Source organism: Alligator sinensis, unplaced genomic scaffold (genome assembly GCF_000455745.1).
Source record: "Alligator sinensis unplaced genomic scaffold, ASM45574v1 scaffold60_1, whole genome shotgun sequence".
In the NCBI taxonomy this organism is placed as follows: domain Eukaryota; kingdom Metazoa; phylum Chordata; order Crocodylia; family Alligatoridae; genus Alligator; species Alligator sinensis.
The window spans coordinates 573,989-592,692 of NW_005841858.1; positions in this window are offsets into that span (position 1 = coordinate 573,989).

Consider the following 18,704-nt stretch of genomic DNA (forward strand, 5'->3'; position numbering starts at 1 on the left):
TGTAGGTATGTGAGATATCATAGCTATATAAAATATGTGAAAAAGAGAAACCCCTTTAAAAAGGGTATATATATCATCTCTACAATGCTGTTCAGGCTTCAGACCCCCCAGCAGCATGCTGCATGCCACCACACAGCAGGCACCACCCCCATTGCATTGTGCCTCATGGATGACCTTTGGGTCATGCGGGGTCCCTCTTAGCTCTCTGTTCAGGAAATCCTTCAGCTCCATAGGCTGCATTGCCCCATCTGACCCCCAGATGCAGGGGGAGGCAGCAGAAGTCAGAGGAGGGAGGAGGAACCTGGAGACTCAGGCAGCAGGAGAACAATGGGGGAATGGTTCTTGAGAATTCAGGGACCACAAGTTAAGCCTTGGGGGCCTCATGTAGCTCACAGGATGACAGTTGGATAACGCTGGTAAAAGAGTGAAGTACTATAGTCAGCAGCCCCTTGATATGAGGATGGCAGTCTTCCAGTAAATAAAGGAGTCATCAGTCAGTCTGTAGATGGCTGAAGAGGCCAATCTGAGATCTACACGTTTGACAGCAGACATGGCAAATAGTTCTGGGATGAAGAAGTGGGTCCTGGTAATTTGCTCATAGCTTTTTCTCTGTCTGTCTTGTCTATCTACTTCCATTGAGAGGGGAGTTTGCTTGAAGTGATCAATACCTCGCTGTACCTCATGATGTCACTGGGGACAATTCAGTGCTCGAGTTTCCCAAGTATTGATGTTAATGTTGTGTTTGTTCAGAATGGTCTTCAAAATGTTGTTGAATCTCTTCTTTTGCCCATATTTAGAGTGGTGACCACTGGTGAGTTAGGAATGTAGTACCTGTTTTGGGAGCTAGTTGTCAGGCATCCTTATGACGTGTCCTGTCCAACAGAGCCAGTGCCAAATAAACATGGTTTCAGTGTTGATAGTTTGCTTGAGCCAGAACACTGGCATAAGGGCTTTCTAGCTTAAATGATCTAAGATCCTTTTCTACTTCCCCAGTCAGCATGGACAAAATAAGAGTGCTCTACCTATCTAAGCTTACTTGAAATTGTAAACTAATATTTTTGGAAGCTTAGTTAAGGAGTATGTGTCTCTAAATACAGTTCTGGCAGGATTCATGAGGCATATATGGTAAGCCAGACTTTTTCTGGTATTTTTGATCTACCTGGAAGTAGAAGATATCAGAACCAGTGGGTGCATCTACATGAGACATTTACTGCTCCACAGTAGTAGACTAATTAGCTAATTAGTAGACTAATTAACTCCATAGTAAACATTGCATGTCTATACATGTTCCCCTGTTAGGCTGGAGTAAGCTAATTAAGTCTGCAGCAGAGTAATACTTATAAATAAAAGCACTATCCTGCTTCAGAGTGTTTTACTGTGCAGCAGTACACATGTAGACACTGGAAGGGCTGGTTGGGGTAGAAGGGTGCTTCAGTGCGGGGGCTGCCTGACAGCTAGCCCCATACTGAAGCATCCTTGTGCCCCAGCCAACCGCTCTGCACCATGTTGAGCTGTGGGAACCAACTGTCCCCACAGCTGTTGAGCCCTGGACCAACTGTGGCTGCTCTGACTTGGTACCACAGTCCTGGGAGCACATGTAAATGTGGCACCCAGAAGCAATAAACTCCAGTGTGATAAGTGCTGGAGTTTATTGCATCACATGAATATGTACATATAGACACACCCAGTGTGTCTCTTCTAATTAGTTATCTATTCTTGTTTTGCTAGCTCTGGGCCCACAGGTAAACTAGGATTTGTGTCACTAAGCATCGGTACTAAATATTCAGCTCTATCTGTGGGGATTTCTCAAGCAGGATAAAAATTCATTACTCAAAAATGTGAACACATTTCAAAACCTATTGGGTAGTCAGGGCAAGTTGTAGTTTGATGCATGTTAGCTGCTTGTTGTGATTCTGTAACCCCCATTTGTCACCTTGGATAATTAGAGCAAGCTTTATTCTAAGACTTACCTTTTCCAGGACTGGGACTTTCAAACACATCTGAGTCTTGCTGGCGGGAATTTTCTTCTCTAACTCCTTTAAGCTCATTTGAAAATCTCAGCCTGCATTTTTATTAAAATATTTATTGACTTAAGTTTTTAAGTGGTCATGTTCTTATCCTAGCATCTGCAGGTGTATGCTTTTGCATCATTAGGGCCATAGTGAAGGAGATTTGTTGGCAACAACCAATGCAGATCCTATATTGATTAGACTTCCCCTCCCCTTTTTGTTTTAAATTAAATAGCTTGGTCATCAACTCAGTTTTACCTTTCTATTTTGCAGTTCAGCTTTATGGGTATCCTGATGAAAACTACAGATTTTACAAGTTCAGAGCCTAATCCTTCAAGGTGTCTTTTATATTGCTCTGACATTCAGGATATCTATCTCTATCCCATTAATCCCATAGGAGCAGTAAAATATTTCTTTGTTGTATATTTCCAAAGATGAGCTGTCTGTTTCAGTTTGCAGTTCCCCGTTTCTGAGGTCCATTTATTTTTTTCACCTCTCTTATCTTTTTTTTCAGTTTTAATGTATTTTTAAAATGTTTTTCTTTAAAAGTTAAATATTTAATCTACAGCTTTATTTTCAATGTATATATGAAGTTACCCATAGTACATCAAACCTCAATTTGAATGAGAGATGGACTAATTGGTGTGTTCCTGTGCTAGTCCTTGTACTCTTGCATAAAAAGAATCTTACTGTGATTGTGGAATTTAGAATAGGCCTATACATTTGTGACAGCAGCATAGAGCTCAAGGCAGGTTGTAAATTCTATGTGAGAAGCAGGGTAAATACTTGGATGGTTAGTTTGCACTCCCATGTTGTCATAGCTAGCCTGCTGTCGATGCCAGAACTAGCTAGTGCGTACCTACACTACCATGCAGTCCAGTAGAATAGATATCCCCTATATTCAGTTTAGAAGTGCCATCTGTATCTATATGCATGCACAATGGTAAATCCACCATGAGAAAATGCAAATGGCATGTCATTTGGTTAAACAAACAACTTTACATCCCTTAGAGACTATTCTCATAATTTGCTGCAGCCTGTGCCTCATGCCAAAATGGAAGTGATTTTACTTGACTTATTGTGTGTATTTTTTCTGCTAACTGCAGTTTCATCTGTAGTAGGTACAATGTGTTGACTGAGATATAGAAAGCTTTCTTATAGGAACTAAATCATATATGTAAAGTGAAGCTAAACTAGGCCATAAAGGGAAACAAACTAGTAGAGAGAGCAGTAGCAATTGTACTTTTATTTGTATTCAATTCTAGAGTATATTACATTGTCACATAAAACTTACTGTATGCAATTTGTTAACTGCAAAGCTAAGGCAGCTTCACAGCAGAATGAGATAATACATCTTCTTGAATGCATGGAATTCTGTTGACTTTAAATGTTGCAGAGATACATTTCCCTAACTCAATTGGTTGTGTGTATTAAGAGATATACGACTGAAAAATCCAATTATACACTTGGGGAGGGGGTGAACGAGATAATGAATAGTCAAAGCATCAATTTTATTCAGAAATATAGTCAAAGCATGATTCTGATCTCTCTTAACCAGTATAGCTAGAAATAATGCCGCTAAAGTCAATGAAATTACATTAGTGTAATACTTGGGATATGAGTTCAGAATTAGGTAATCTATTAACCTATTCAAACACAGGTATATGACACATTGTTTAATTCTTTTTTCATAATGGTCAAAAGTAAGGATGTGAGAGAGTAAAGATTTTCTGTGAGAAACCTAAAGATATACCTTTAAATATCAAATATGCTTTAGTATTTTGGTGGACAGTTTTAAGAGTAGAAAGATCATGACTGTATTTTGATAGTATAAGATATTATAAGAGCACTCAAGTAATCTGGTAGATATAATTTTGATTTACTTAGTGATATATTTGCATGCAATTACTTCTGTAGTGCAAAGGTACCTGTAATGTAAAATTAACATGGAGATGTATGCCAGGTCTATGAAATTATTCTCCCTTCTGTAGAGGACATGCTTTTGGAATGAAAAATAATCTAGACATCTTCTAAATTTCACACCCAGACCCTACATCTATTGACAAGAGTGGAGTAGAATCTAGTCCTTTGTTTTAAATAGTGATTTAGATAATTGGCTGCATTGGTGTGCTAAATGAGTCAACCTGGATGAATTTAAATTGCTGCATTATAGTAAACCGGTTCAGTAAACAAAGCTTTTGTTCTTGGTGATTGGGGCCAGATTGCAAAGGAAAATCAAAATGTCTTCATCACATGTTATCAGTCTGTACTACAGAAGAGCTCATCATTAGTGAAAGCTCATTGATAGATCTTCAAGTGCTTGGGACTCATCAGTACGGCTAGTCCATTTCCCCCCCCCCCCCCAAAAAAATAAAAAAAATAAAGGGCCCAGTGCTAAACAGTTGCCAGTCTAACTTCTCCTGCCAGATTTTCAAACAATTCCATTACCCAACATGTCAAGCACTATCATTGAAAATTCAGCCACTCCTTTTTGGTGCCTAACTAGGAAATGATACCTTTTGAAATTATAGTCCAGGTTATAGTTTTTGTGCTCTCTTGGGCTAGGGACAGAAGTTACACATAAACCGGTTTAAGTGATCAGAACTTGGTTTAAACCTGTAACAGTACAGAAGCTCAGTGTGCATAAACCAGTTTCAAAATGGCTGAAACTGGTTTAAGATAAACCTGGTTGAGTGTAGTACAGTATCAGACTTAACTGATTTGGGTTAAACTGGTTTATGAAATTTGTGTCCCAGACCATGTCCTGGTTCAAGTTAAATCACAGTCCTCCAGCATGCCAGTATGCTGTCCAGCCCTGGGCTGAGCTGTGCTGTCTGCTCCAGAGAGCGGGGCTAGCCCCACCCTTCTGCTCCCTAACTTGAGCAGTGAGGACTGGCTGAGAAAGGAGGTGGGGTGGGGCAAGCCCAGCTGGGGATGCAGCTCAGTTGGGGGGGGGGCTTCCCCCCCCCTTCCCCCCTCCCCGCCAAGCAAGCCCCAGTGGGGTCTGGGGCCAGGGAGGAAGGTTAAACATCGCTTCCCCTGCTCAATCTTACTGCTGGCTGCAACTGTGGACTACAAATCCCAGAGGCACCTGGAAGCAAGAAGAGGAAGTGATGAGCAAACCTGCAGAGTCCTGCTGCTGTATTTCTGAACTGCAAATCCCAGAGACCTTGGGGGTAGCAGGAAGAGGAAATGAATATGCAGCTAGAGAGCCTTGCTCTGCTGTAGTGCTCCTTGGCTTCTGGCCTGAGCCACTGCAGGCATGTGGCTGTATTTCCTGAATCAAAGGTAAATGTTCACTTCTGTTTCAATTTAAACTGTACCTTTTAGACTAGCCTGAAAAGACTGAATTGATTCAGCCTTGGACTTTTTGACTGTCTGTACTTAGCCTTGAAAACATGTCCTTTAATGACTTGACTCTTACATGTTAAAAACATGTCCAAGTAAAGAGTTCTATTTTTTTTCTAAACTGCAGTGTGTCCATGTGCTTCTCACAGCCTTCTTTCTGCAACTTTCTACCCTTCATATAACACAGATGGTTTTTGTCTTAGGGTCCCCAGCCCATGTGCTGATGATCTGTGGTTGGTGGCATGGTTCGGTCTGCTTAATGGCACTGAAAATCTGTTGAAAATGTTGTGTACTTTATATTTTCTTCATGAAGGCAACTGCTGGGGTTGCCAAGGAATGTCACAGGATTGCAAAAAGGAGTTGGTCTGAACAATCACAGAAAGGAAGAAACAAGGCCATTTCTCAGTTAAGATGCAGGTCAGGTGAGGGGAAAAGATGGTTTTTAGAGTCCTTTGTTTAGAATGTAGCAGTTTAATACAAACTAAGAAATATCTCCTCGTACAGGTCTTTTATTGCAATGATTTAAACAAATATCTGAAGCTACTCAGTGTAACTATTATAACATCAAAATACAGTGTGCTAATAGCAGGCTGTAGACACTGAGGTGGTTTCTAATCTTCAGTGTCCCTTGCTGTGTGATAGCATGTTTTAAAGCAAAAAGTTATGCTTTAACTGACAGAATGTCATCATTCTTACTATGGTGACTAGATTTTCAGTCATCTTTATGCTCATTGTTGCATACATGTATGCCATATCCGTCTGTGAAACTAATCCTATTATAATAACAGATACTGTGGACAAGCTAATAGGATCCTTATATGAAACCAGGTTTTGTTTTGGGTTTTGTTTTTGGGGTTTTTTTTCCCTTGTCTTAATTCTATTTGGAATTTAGCCTCAAGGCAGCAGATGGTTAGTGGGTGAATCAAGATTTTAAGTGATGATCCTATAATTATTTTACTAATTCTAGCCTTGGATTTTAGCTTGTTTAACGATTGTCAACATTTTCGTCATGGAGAGGGTATTCAATACTTCATTAAAAATGACCCTTATTTGATCTTTCAGTGAAAAATATGTAATGATAGTCTGTTGTGTTGCTGGGTCACAACATATTTGGCATTCTAGGAAGGGTATTACGTGTCTGAACTTGTAGTTTTTTCAAAACTAGTAGAGAAAATATGCATCCTTTCTCCCCCCTCCCATGTATTCAGATTTTAGTGATATCTTGAAAAAGAGGTTTTTTGATAATAAATTCATTCTGTCACAGGTTGTGTCACAGATCAATGCATTTATTAAATCCTAATGAAATGTTGGAAAAACACTGTCAGAATGAAGTTGTTTATTTTTTTAAATATATATAGCTTTCCCTGTGGTGTCTTAGCTAGAAGTAGTAGTGTTAGCCTTACCTTTTTTGTTCCCTTCTGCATATTCAGTTGCTTTGAATTCTGCAAACCTTTAATATATCTGGCTGAAAAATTCCCTGTTTGGCTTCTGTCTCCAGACTGAATTTTGGGAAAGTTTCACCTAAAGTTGTTTGTCTTTTTCTTAGAACAAGGTTGAATTAAAATATAATCCCCCCCGTTTGAAAAATAAAATCTTACAACTGAAGAATGTTTACCATCTCAATGTTTTGAAGAGGGGCATTGAATTTGACAGGGGGCTTTGCTGATGGCAGAAGTGTGTCTTATAAATTCTGTGAGAATTCACACAGATTTGACCAAATTGTGGAGCATGTACAAACTGAGATTCTTCAGAGACTAACAGGAACTTGTCAGTGTTTGGCAGCGAAAGTTTCTGATGATAAACCAGATAGGGCTGTGCGAAGCTTCAGTCCCTGATTTGATTTGATTTGATTTGATTTGATTTGGCAGAGATTCGGACTCAGTAGCCGAATCTCAAAATCCAAATCGAATCAGGAGACCCTTTAATCTCTCTGAATTGAATTGGATCCCTTCAAATCGATTCAGACAGATTCAGAAAGATTTGGCAATTTGGATATAGACACAGCTTTAAATGTTTTTTCTACATACCTCAAGGTACCAGGCAGCTCATGAATGCTGTGATGCTGGGGCAGATGGAATGTCCCACGGGAGAGCGGGGTGCTCCCCAGCATGCTCTGCAGCAGACCTGGTAGTGGACCACTGGGGAGCACCCCCACCCCCATCACAGCCACTGTGGCCGCTTTCCTTGCCCTGTAGCATGCCCCCCACCATCCACTGGGAAAGGGCTCCTGCCCCATCATGGTTGTTCCTCCCTTGCCACTCCTGTGGCCAGGTTGGGGCATGGCCAGATGCCATGGGCTGGGAGGATCTGGCCTGCAGTGGGTCATTTTCTGGCCCCTGGTGAGTCCCTCAGTCCTGCCAGGCTGACACACCACTCCCTGGGCTTGCATCAGGGCTGGGGCCACTCTGAAGCAGGACTGCCTTTCTTGGCAGCCTGACCACAGCAGCTGCTGGCCCCTTTGCTGCTGCTGCTGCTGCTAACCCCAGCCCCATGGTACAGGCAGGGGCAGGGTTGTGCGCACCAAGCTTGCCTGTCCGGGTGGAGTAGTAGCAGTGGGGGAGAAACAGCTGCTGAGCATGGGGGAAAAGCCCCTCCCTATCCTGCTGCTGGTGCTTCCAGGTACAGCCTCCCAGAGCCAGTACTGGCCTGCCCTATGTCTCCATCGTGTCACTGCCACCTCTGGGCTGCCCCACTGGGCAGCAGTGGCAGCAGAGCAGACACAGGGCAGCCCAGTGCTAGCTCTAGGTGGCTGCAGCAGATGCCAGAAGTGGGAGAAGCTTTCCCCCCTGCACTGAGCAGCCGCTTCTCCCCCACTGCCCCTGCTCAGCCCAGATGGGGGAGCCTGGAGCCAGCATGGAGCAAAAGCGGCCCCTCCCACTTCTGGCACTTTCTGCTGCAGCTGCCTGGAATGGCACCAGGCTGTCCTGTGTCTGCTCTGCTTCCACCACTACCCAGAAGAGCAGCCCAGAGGTGGCAGTGACATGGCAGAGACACAGGGCAGCCCTGCACTGGATCCAGGATCCCCAATCTGGGCTGAGCAGTGGCAGTGGGGGAAAACGGCTGCTCAGTGTGGGGGGAAAAGCCCCTCTGCCTCCCATTGCTGGTGTCTGCTGTAGCCACCTGGAGCCGCACATAAACCAGTTTAAGTGACCAGAAACTGACTTAAACCTGTAATAGAACATAAGTTCAGTGCACATAAACCAGTTTTAAAATGGCTGAAACTGGTTTAAAATAAACCTGGTTGAATGTTGTATCAGACTTAACTGATTTTTGTCAAGCCAGTATATGGAACTTCTGTTCTAGACCCCTTCCTGGTTTTAGTTAAATCAGAGTTCCTCAGCATCCCAGCATGCTTTTCAGCCCTGGGCTAGGCTGGGCAGGGATATGCTATCTGCTACAGAGGCCAGGGCTGGCCCCACCCCTCTCCTCCCTAGATGGAGCACTATCACTGCTCCAGCTGGCTAAGGAGTTGGAGATGCAGGCACAGCAGCATCTGCCTGGCCAAGCACTGCCTGGTCAAGCTCAAGCAGGGATCCCCCCATTCCTCCCTCCCCTCTCCCACAGCACAGACCCCAGCTGGCATCTGGTCATGGTCTCACCATTCCCATGCTAGCTAATCTTGAGAGGTTTCTGTATGTGTGTCTTCAATTTCACTGGGATAAAAGTAGGCAGAAAGTGTATACTTAGGGCTTTTTGGAGCTAATCAACAGGTCATCTGGTAATGTCCCTCCATTCCTTCCTTGGAAAAATATGTTTAAGAAGAGCTTGAACTAATGAGAGGCTTTTGTTTTCTTGATAGGCTGTAATAAGCTTTGTATTACCAGCTCCCTGCTGGCTCCCTTGCCTGTCAGGTGCAGACAGTATGAAGAAGCAGGGAGAGAGAGATTGAAAAGTTCAGCGTCATCAACAGATGGCTGCACTCTACACAAGCAGTCCTCTTCCCACCCACCCCCTCCCACCTTGCCTCACAGTGCCGTCTGGGGTCTGGCAACACTCCTTGCCCCTTGAGCAGCGAGTCAGCAAAAGCCTAGGACTGTGCAGGGAGCGTGGGGGTTTAAACCCCTCCCTAATCAGAGTGTCTTGCTGGGGCCTGGCCTGGCGATGCCCCCTTATTCCTCAGAACCGTGAAACGAAAGGGAGGGATGCTTTAGCATCCCTTGACTTCTAGCCTGAGCCACTGCAGTCATGTCCCTACATTTCTTGATTTAAGTCTATCCACATGAAAATCAGTTCAAGCTCTGCAGGTGAGACTAACCTGCGAAGATTGAATCAAGTCAGGCTCAGTCTTTTTGCATGTCTGTCCCTAGCCTAAAGGGTGATGTGAGAAGATCTGCAGACTTGCAAGTGGGAGCCAGGGAATTGGGAATGGCATTTGACTAGAAGCAAATATGGAGGGGTGCTGGAGGAGGGGTGTGGTATTCAAAACAACATCGGGGGACAAACTGAAGCCACAAAAATAACTGTCTGTGGCCAGTAAAGTACATTCCCCTTCAAATTTTGGAATGGAATCCAGCTGTCTTGAACCTCACCGTGCCTCTTTTCATTGTTTCACACAGAAGATATGAACCTACTGTTGCTGTCATTAGATAACCCGTGCTATAGATCTCAAGGTCTGAATCCTGCAGGTTGGGATCACTTTTTCTCCATGCCTGAATTTCTTTCTGGTTGTTGCTAAATTAGGAAATTATGCAGGAAGAAGTATGCACTCATATAATTAGCGGCCATATAATGCTTAAGTACTTCTTTAGCTATAAAATGTTGAGGGCTTGGCTTTGAAACCATGCATAATTATAAAAGAAGCACAATTTTACATTATTGTTTACCTTTTTAGTAAGCTGGCTGTTGGCATTTTGCACTTCAGTCTGCTGGACGTTAATCAACTTTTTATTTCCTTTTTTTTTTTTTGTCCCCATGCATTATAGATTCATCGATGTTAGGGTCGGAAGGGACCTCAATAGATCATCGAGTCTGACCCCCTGCATAGGCAGGAAAGAGGGCTGGGTTCAGATGACCCCAGCTAGATGGTTATCTAACCTCCTCTTGAAGACCCCCAGGGTAGGGGAGAGCACCACCTCCCTTGGGAGCCCGTTCCAGACCTTGGCCACTCGAACTGTGAAGAAATTCTTCTTAATGTCCAGTCTAAATCTGCTCTCTGCTAGCTTGTGGCCATTATTTCTTGTAACCCCCGGGGGCGCCTTGGTGAATAAATACTCACCAATTCCCTTCTGTGCCCCCGTGATTAACTTATAGGCAGCCAGCAAGCAACATTAATTGGATGCTGCAAAGTTTGAGATCCAGACAGAATAAAAGAAAGGTTATACTTTTTTGAAAACAGCTTTACCCAATGAATTAAATAAATGGGACCCATGAAGAACTGACAGTGCTATTCAATACAAATTTAAACTATGTAATGTTGTACCAGTAAACCATGATCTGCTATTTTTTCCCCTTGGACTACAGGAAACATTTTTTATGCAGAGTTTATGAGAACATAGCCTTTTAGACTTCAAGACCTAAGTGAAAAGCAATTTACAAAGTATCTCTAATATAACCATTATTTAAAGCTTCCACCCTACAATTAAATTTTGTTCTCTATTGTCAAGGAGACAAGTTCTTTTCCTGGAAAAGCTCATCATATGGTTGGCAGTATACTGAGAATAATTAGAGAAATGGCTATGTAAATGCCACACAGAAGTACACCCGTAATGAAACAATATCTGCTACCAAACCTATTATTGCTACACAGCATGTAGAAGTGTTGAATGGTGAATAATTAAGCTAGAGATTGATACTGTGTTCCAAGTTCACCCAAAAGTCCCTTGATAGGGCTGTTACTGCTTATGTATCTGAATAGGAAAAGGGGAAAATAGTTACTCTCATGTAATATGGGCTTCTTGTTGAATGGAGTAAAAATTGTTCCCTTTTGTGAATGAATTACTTCAGTTTGTGCCCACATTGGTTATAGCAAGACAGTTATCTCAATAAAAAATAAAAAATGGCTATACGTTTATCTATTTAGGCTTATATATTTAGTGAATATATAAGCCTTGGTCCGGACAAGGCTAAAGGGTGTACATAGTTGTTGTGTAAAATGCCACCTGCAGCACCTCTTGACCTGAGCAGGGACAAGTGAGGCACACATTAGTAGCTGGTTAGGACTTGTGACCTGGTAAAGATGGCATGAGGGAATTGTACTGGCCGAGAAGGCTGAGGAGGATCAGGCAGAGCTTGGTGGTTCTTACAGATGTACAAAAGAGACCATGTTGAGGAGGGGGACTAATTGAAATCAGTGGGATAAATAGGCAGGCATCTCTTTGTAGGGCCCAAGCCTTAAGTAATATTGTGCATCAGCGTAGTCTTTTGCATTTGATCCAGTATTTGTTCACCTTCCTCCTGCTCCCCTCCCCTTCATTTTTAAGTACAGTGGACTGGTTGCTGTGCTTCAGAAAATAGCTTGTGATCACAGCAATAAAGCTTTATAGCACACATGCCTTATAACGGTGCCTTTGGCGCACACATCTTAGCTTAGAGAAGAGTATAGGCTGACCTACATCTCTGCAAGTCTTTTTGTCATATTGTGGGAGAGCTCTAAGTGCTAGTGATTAGCAGAAAAACAGCATTCAGTTGAGTAAACCAATTACCACATTTTATTAACCAATTTGTATTTTTACTTATGTAGGTTAAACAAATAAGTTATTTAAAAACATCCAACATTTCACAAAGATTCTAGACAACTGTGTCCCATATTTTATTTTGGGAAAGTATGAAAGAAAATCAATGTATTTAAAAAAAACAACCACAGGGTGTTTCCCCCCCGCCCCCCCCCCAAAAATCAGCTGCTACTGTATTTTATAAATGTTAATTGTGTTTGTAACACCATAGAATGTACATGTCTGGTCATTTCTGAGTAAATTAAAGCTGAGTCAAATTACCTTACTGTGGTAAAAAGAAAAATATAACTAATTGCCTAATCGTGTGAGGTATCTATTGTCTTCTGGCCCTCAGAGGTGTCATTAGGAATTGAGGGCATTTGATGCCTTGCAGGACTGAGTCATAAATAAGCATATGAAAGATGACTATTCTTTGCTTATAGGAAATAAATGAGATGCATTGTAGGGAGAGGTGTTATGAAAGATCTAATTTTATTTCTGGAATTTACAGCAGGACCATGGCATTGGTGCCTTTTGCATAAATCTAGCAATAAGCATTACCCAGAACATTGTACATTTGTAAAAAAATTAAGTTAAAATTGCATTGTTTGGTCATCTTCCCCCCCCCCCCCCCAAAAAAAAAACCACATTTAATCTGTTCATTTATAAATTCTTTCATGTAAACTATTGCTGCATTTAAAAGTGGCCTTTTCTGTCCTATGCATATTAATCCAGCAGGAAATAAACATATTGAAAATGGAATGTCAGCAGGGCAAACAGCACACTGACATGCATTAACTGTTGCATCTCATGCAAAACTAAGGAAACAATACTCCCACTGTACTCTGCACTGGTGAGACCGCAGCTGGAGTACTGTGTCCCATTCTGAGTGCTGCACTTCAACAAGGATGTGGAAAAACTTGAGAGGGTTCAGAGAAGGGCCACCCATATGATCGGGGACTTGCAAGACAAGCCATATGAGGAGAGGCTGAGGGACTTGGGCCTCTTCAGCCTACAGAAGAGAAGGCTGAGGCGGGAGTTGGTAGCAGTTTACCACTATATCAGGGAGTACATCAAGAATTCGGTGAACAGCTGTTCACTAGGGCACCCCTGGGGAAGACGAGGAGCAATGGATACAAACTCCTGGAATGCCGCTTCAGGCTCAATTCCAAGAAAAACTGCTTCACAGTCAGGGTGTCCAGACTGTGGAATAAACTCCCTCCAGCGGTGGTGCAATCACCTACCCTGGAAATCTTTAAAAGGAGACTGGACAGTCAGTTCTCTGGGGTCACTTGACCCCAGTTGTCATTTCCTACCTAGTACAGGGGGCTAAACCGGTTCACCTACAAGGTCCCTGCCAGCCCCTAACCATCTATGAGTCTATGAGTTGCTAACCTGAACTCTCATTAGCCTTGAAGAGACTGCATTTCACCCAAGTAGTTCTGCTTAGAGTATTTTTTTCTCTTGTTTAAAAATATGAATTCCTTTTTAACATTATCATCAGGCATGGAATAAATAAGCCTCCATTCTTTACTATGTCATGGCAATATTGTTTGTTGCTGGACTACTTAAGTAAAACTGTTCTGGTGACAAGCACACCAGGGACTTCAAGATCTTGGAGAGATGTCTATACAGTAAATCAAAGGTATAATTATAGAATGAAGAGAATGAATTGTATTTCTATACCAGGATTTTGAACACATTCTCCAGAGGACTTGTCCTCCTCTTGTTAGAACGTGTCACAACTGCATCTACATTTTGTTATGTAGATATATTCAAACTATGTGGCCAGCAAGAGAGGTAAGAGGACAAGAAGCCTCTCTTCCTTTTTATCTCGCCCCCTACTTGCTCTCCATCTTTCCATGTGAAAGCTGGTCACAACTTCAAACCTTCCAAGCTGCTTCATGACACAAGGACTGTATAAAACAGGTAGAGAGGAAGCAGAGGTGTAACGTAGACTCGTCCCTCCCATTGCAATGCAGTCATAGAGAACCACACACATAGTTTAAGGCCAGAAGGGATCATTATATCGTCTAGTCATATCTTGTGTGTATCACAGGCTATTTCACCCAGTTAACCCTTTTATTGAGCCTCATGATTTTGCCTGATGATAGAATAACTTGCTTTGGTTAAAACATCTTTCAGAAGGGTACCAACTCTTGAAATTCCAAGAGATAGAGGAGAATCAACCTTTTTGTCTCAGTAATTTCTTTTAGTGATTGATTTCCCCTCGCTGGTTTTTTTTTTTAAATGCCTAATTTCATATACATTTGCCTAGATTCAGTTTCTAGCCATTGGTTCTTGATATGCCTTTCTGTACTAGTTTAAAAAAGGCTTTTAGTACCCAGTGTATTCTCCTTGTGATAGTACTTAGATGCAGTAATCAAGTCCTTTGTTACTTTGGAAAATTAAACATAATTGCAAATATCTTAATGCAAGTTATTTTCTCTAGCTGTCAAATAACTCTTTTGGCTTTTTTTTTTTTTAACTACCTCCCATTTTCCAAAAATCTTTTTTAAAATGGGGACATCAAAATTATATACAGCAAGGGTGTCACATTTGTTGGGCCCTGTGGGCTGGATCTGTAGTGGAAGTGCTCACATGTGGCATTGATCCCTGCAGCTGCCAAAGCCAGTTTCAGTGTGACAGTGGAAGCTTTACTCATTTTTCTTCTGCTTCAGATTTTGGTCACCAGAGGCAACTAAAAGCCCTGGGTACATATACATATGCTCCAGGGTGGGGGAAAACTGGTGTTTTAGTTAGAGCAGTTCTTTTCCACATGTCAAAATGGTGGTGGGAGCACTTTAATTAAAGCTTGTTCAGTGAGCTTTAGTTAAAGCACCCCTGCCACCACCTTGAAATGCAGGGATGCTGAATACACTAGAACACTTTGGGGCACGTGTAAAAGTGTCTTGATTGCAGCATCAGGTAAGTGTGAGGGATAGCGAAGGGTATTCACTTTCTGGTTTTCAGAGCTTTGCCAAAGAGGATTAATGCAATCACTGGCAGCTCCAGCTGGGGCTCTGGCAGCTCCAGCATACAGCCCTATGGGCTCAGTCAGCTCACAAAAATAGGAGTTCAGCCCACAAGAAGCCCCATGGCTTGGCTAACCCTCCGATGTGGGCTGGATCTGGTGTTCAGGCTGTGTTTGAACACCTTACACCCGAGATGTCAATGTCATCAGTGCAGTATACGTAGGGTGACCATATGTCTAATGTTCCCTCTAAGGAGTAGTGGTTCATGAGCATGCCACCTCAGTCCGTGAGCACGCCGCCTCGGTCCGGCATGGGACACTTACCGAAGGGGGCTGGGGCCAGAGGCTGGAACTGAAAGGCTGGGGGATGGAGGCTTCAGGGGTGGAGGCTGGAGCCGAGAGGCCAGGGGCCAGAGGCTGGAGCCAGGTGCTGGAGGCTGGAGCTGAAGCCGAGGGGGTGGGGCTGGGGGCCGGAGCTGAGTGGCTGGAGCTAGGGGCTGGTACAGGCTCTGCCAGCTCTGGGGAAGTGCTCCACTCCCCGACATCAGGGCCGGGGAGGGAGGAGGCATGTGGCATCAGGGCCGGGGAGCAGAGCAGTGTCCCAGAGCCAGCGGAGCCTCACTTGGGGTGGGCAGCGGCTCCTCCCCGCAGTGAGGCAAGACAGGGATGGAGGCTGGAGCCGGGGGGCTGGCGTGGGCTCTGCCAGCTCCGGGGAAGTGCTCCACTCCCCGGCCTTGATGCCACGTGCCTCCTCACTCCCCGAGGCGAAGCGGGGGAGTGGAGCACTTCCCCAGAGCCAGTGGAACCCACACGAGGCTCCCGCCCCCACCTTGCCTAGGAGCTTACCTGTAGCTCCTCTCCCAGTGTGCAGACTTGAAAAGGCTGTGCACAGCCAGACTTTTAGTTGTGTGCAGCCCCGTACAACGTGCACCTTAGAGGGAACCTTGCACATATCCCATTTTAGCTGGGACAGTTCTAGATTTCAGAGGCTGGTCCTGGCCAGCTGTTGGAAATTATAATGGGCATCCCCGAAATGCAGGGGTGCGGTGCACAGTCTGTCTGGGGGTCAGAGTGGTGCAGCGTCTTGTAGGTGAGCAGCAGGCACTGCTGCCTGCCCAGCATGCAGCCCTACCCCCACCAACTAGTAAGAGTGCGGGGGAGCATGGGGTTGGGGTGCGGGTTGGGGGTGGCGGCAGTGTCCTGGATTTCTCAAAAATGTCCTAGATTTCTAGGATTTTTACATGGTCAGTCTAAGTATGCAAAGGTACAGTCACCACCTTCCTCCTCCTTGCTGCAGTTACGTTAATCCTTTTTGCCACAGCTTCATACTGTAAGAGCTCCTGTTCAGTTGCTTGTCCACTATGACACCAATATCAAGGAAAGTCCCTGCTTTCTAGGATACAGTCTCTCATTCTGCATGTTGTTAGTGCTCCTTCTTCATGTTTTATTTGAAGGGGCCCAAATTACCAAGCAATACAGAATACTCTGAATTACTGCCCTGTTTGCATCGCTGTTTACCACTTGAAATCTTTGTGTTGCCTTCCAGCAATAATTTTTCATCAGTGCTTTAGATGTAAATATAGATTGTCAAATAGCATTGCCCTTACTAGTGATCTCTTTAGAGCTCTGGTAGAAATGGTGATTTCATTGATGACTACTTTTTGAGAACTACCAGTTTACCAGTTCTTAATTCTGTGCAGTCTACTGATTTATATTATAGTGCTTAATTTTTATCAGAATGGTATATGGTCATTGGTCAAATGCCTTAAAAAAGTCCATGTTATTTCTGTGCTTTTATCTTTAACAATCTTTTACCTTTGTCATCAGAGGTTGAAGTAAGTTTTATTTGGCAATCTGTTTCCCAGAAAACCATATTGATTGGACTTATTCACAGTCCTATTCTTCGATCCTCTTCAGTTAAATCCCATTGAAACTTTTCCATAATTTTGCTGGGATCATTATTAGGCTAAATAGTAGGCCTGTGCAAAACGGCTGGTATTCACTTCATGTTCGGATTCAGCAATTCAGGGGAGAGTAATTAAATTTGGTGATTCGAATCACTGTCACAAATTGATTTGGCTGAATCTGATTTGGAGATTTGGTTGCTGCTGAATCAGCCAAATCTTTGAATCACACAGGCCGCACTCTCCCAACCCCACCCAGCTCCAGCTCCCAGATCTTTGACAAAAAAAGCCCCCACTCACTGGCTGCTGCCAGGAAAGTCCCCACTCACCAGCCCCTGCCAGGCAGGAAGGCAATCCCCGCTGCATGGGGGGCTCTGCCACGAGCCCCCAGAAGCCCCAAGGCTGCTGCAGCAGCCTGTGAGTCTGGGGTCTTTTGTTGTGGGTTTTTTTTTTGTTTTTTTTTTTTAAGGGCCAGAAGCTGGGGCGAGCAGGGCAGGTATGGGGGGACTGGGAGAGCAGGCATGGTTTGGGAGGCTCATGGTAGAGCTCCCCATGCATCATGGGGTAGTGGGGGGCAGTGGGGATCACCCCTCACCTGGCAGCAGCCAGTGAGTGAGGGCTTTTTTAAAACAACTGGGAGCTGGCACTGGCGGGGCAGCTATGTGGGGAGGGGGGCTGGGAGAGCAGGTGGAGGTCAGGGGTGCCCAGGGAAGCTGGAGGAACAGGTAGGAGATAGGATCTGGCAGGGGTTCCCCCATGGTCCCCTCCCCTGCCCCCTACGTACCAGCATGGAGTCTGGGTCCAGCTCCCTGAAGCAGCGAGTGGGGACTGCCCGAATCGCTAAAGCTCTCTGAATCTTTTCCAAATCGATTCAGAGAACTTTGAATTGATTCAGACCTTTAATTGTTCCCCTGATTCGATTCGGATTGGGAGATTCAGTCGCCAAATTGGGCCGAATCTCCTCCAAATTGAATCGGCTCCCAAAGCTTCACACAGCCCTACTAAATAATTTATAGTTAGTTTAGTCATTTTTCTTTCTTTTTAATATTGGCACAATGTTAGCAGTCTCCTTATCTTATTGACTTTCTTCAGTATTTCAAGACTTGTTAAATATTAACAAGGCCAGAGACTTCCTCCATGAACTCTTGCAGGTGCAAATTTATCTAAGCCTCATGATTTAAAAATATCTACTTTTGATGGATATTCTAGAACATGCTTCTCCGTTACTAATAGACAAGTAAGTACTTCAGCCTTCTTATATGTTGATCACTTCCTTTCCAATTGCTGCCAATTAACCAGGTAGGTTTGTACTCAAAGATGTCTGCTGTCATTTTGGGGGGGGTGTTTTGGGTTTTTTTGGAATAGTGGCTTTCTCAACTTAAATCATTAACTTTCTGTTCTGTGCAAATTCTTCTACCCAGTCAAATGTGCTCATAATTTTCCTTGGCTTTTGAATCACAAACCACATATATGTGAATCAATAGCTGGAATTCTCCTTTGCCCAACTTTAACATATGCAATGTAGGATCACTAATGGCTAGTCAGCCAACAACTTGTCTTCCCATGAGGACTGAAGCAGGGCATGTTCTTTCCTTGCAAGCAGAGGACACCAGGAGAAATTGTGTACACAAAATTTCTCTCTGGGATCTCTCAGAAGCAAAGTGGAGCGCTGCCTTGAACAGCTGTGTCCTAGCGGGCACTGGAATTTACATACTATTCTGCTTTTCCAGCTAAGTTTATGTGCTGGCAGCCTATATAGCATGTGAGAACTGCAAGTCATGGATGCCTTTTGCTTTACAAATATGCATCCTATGCATTA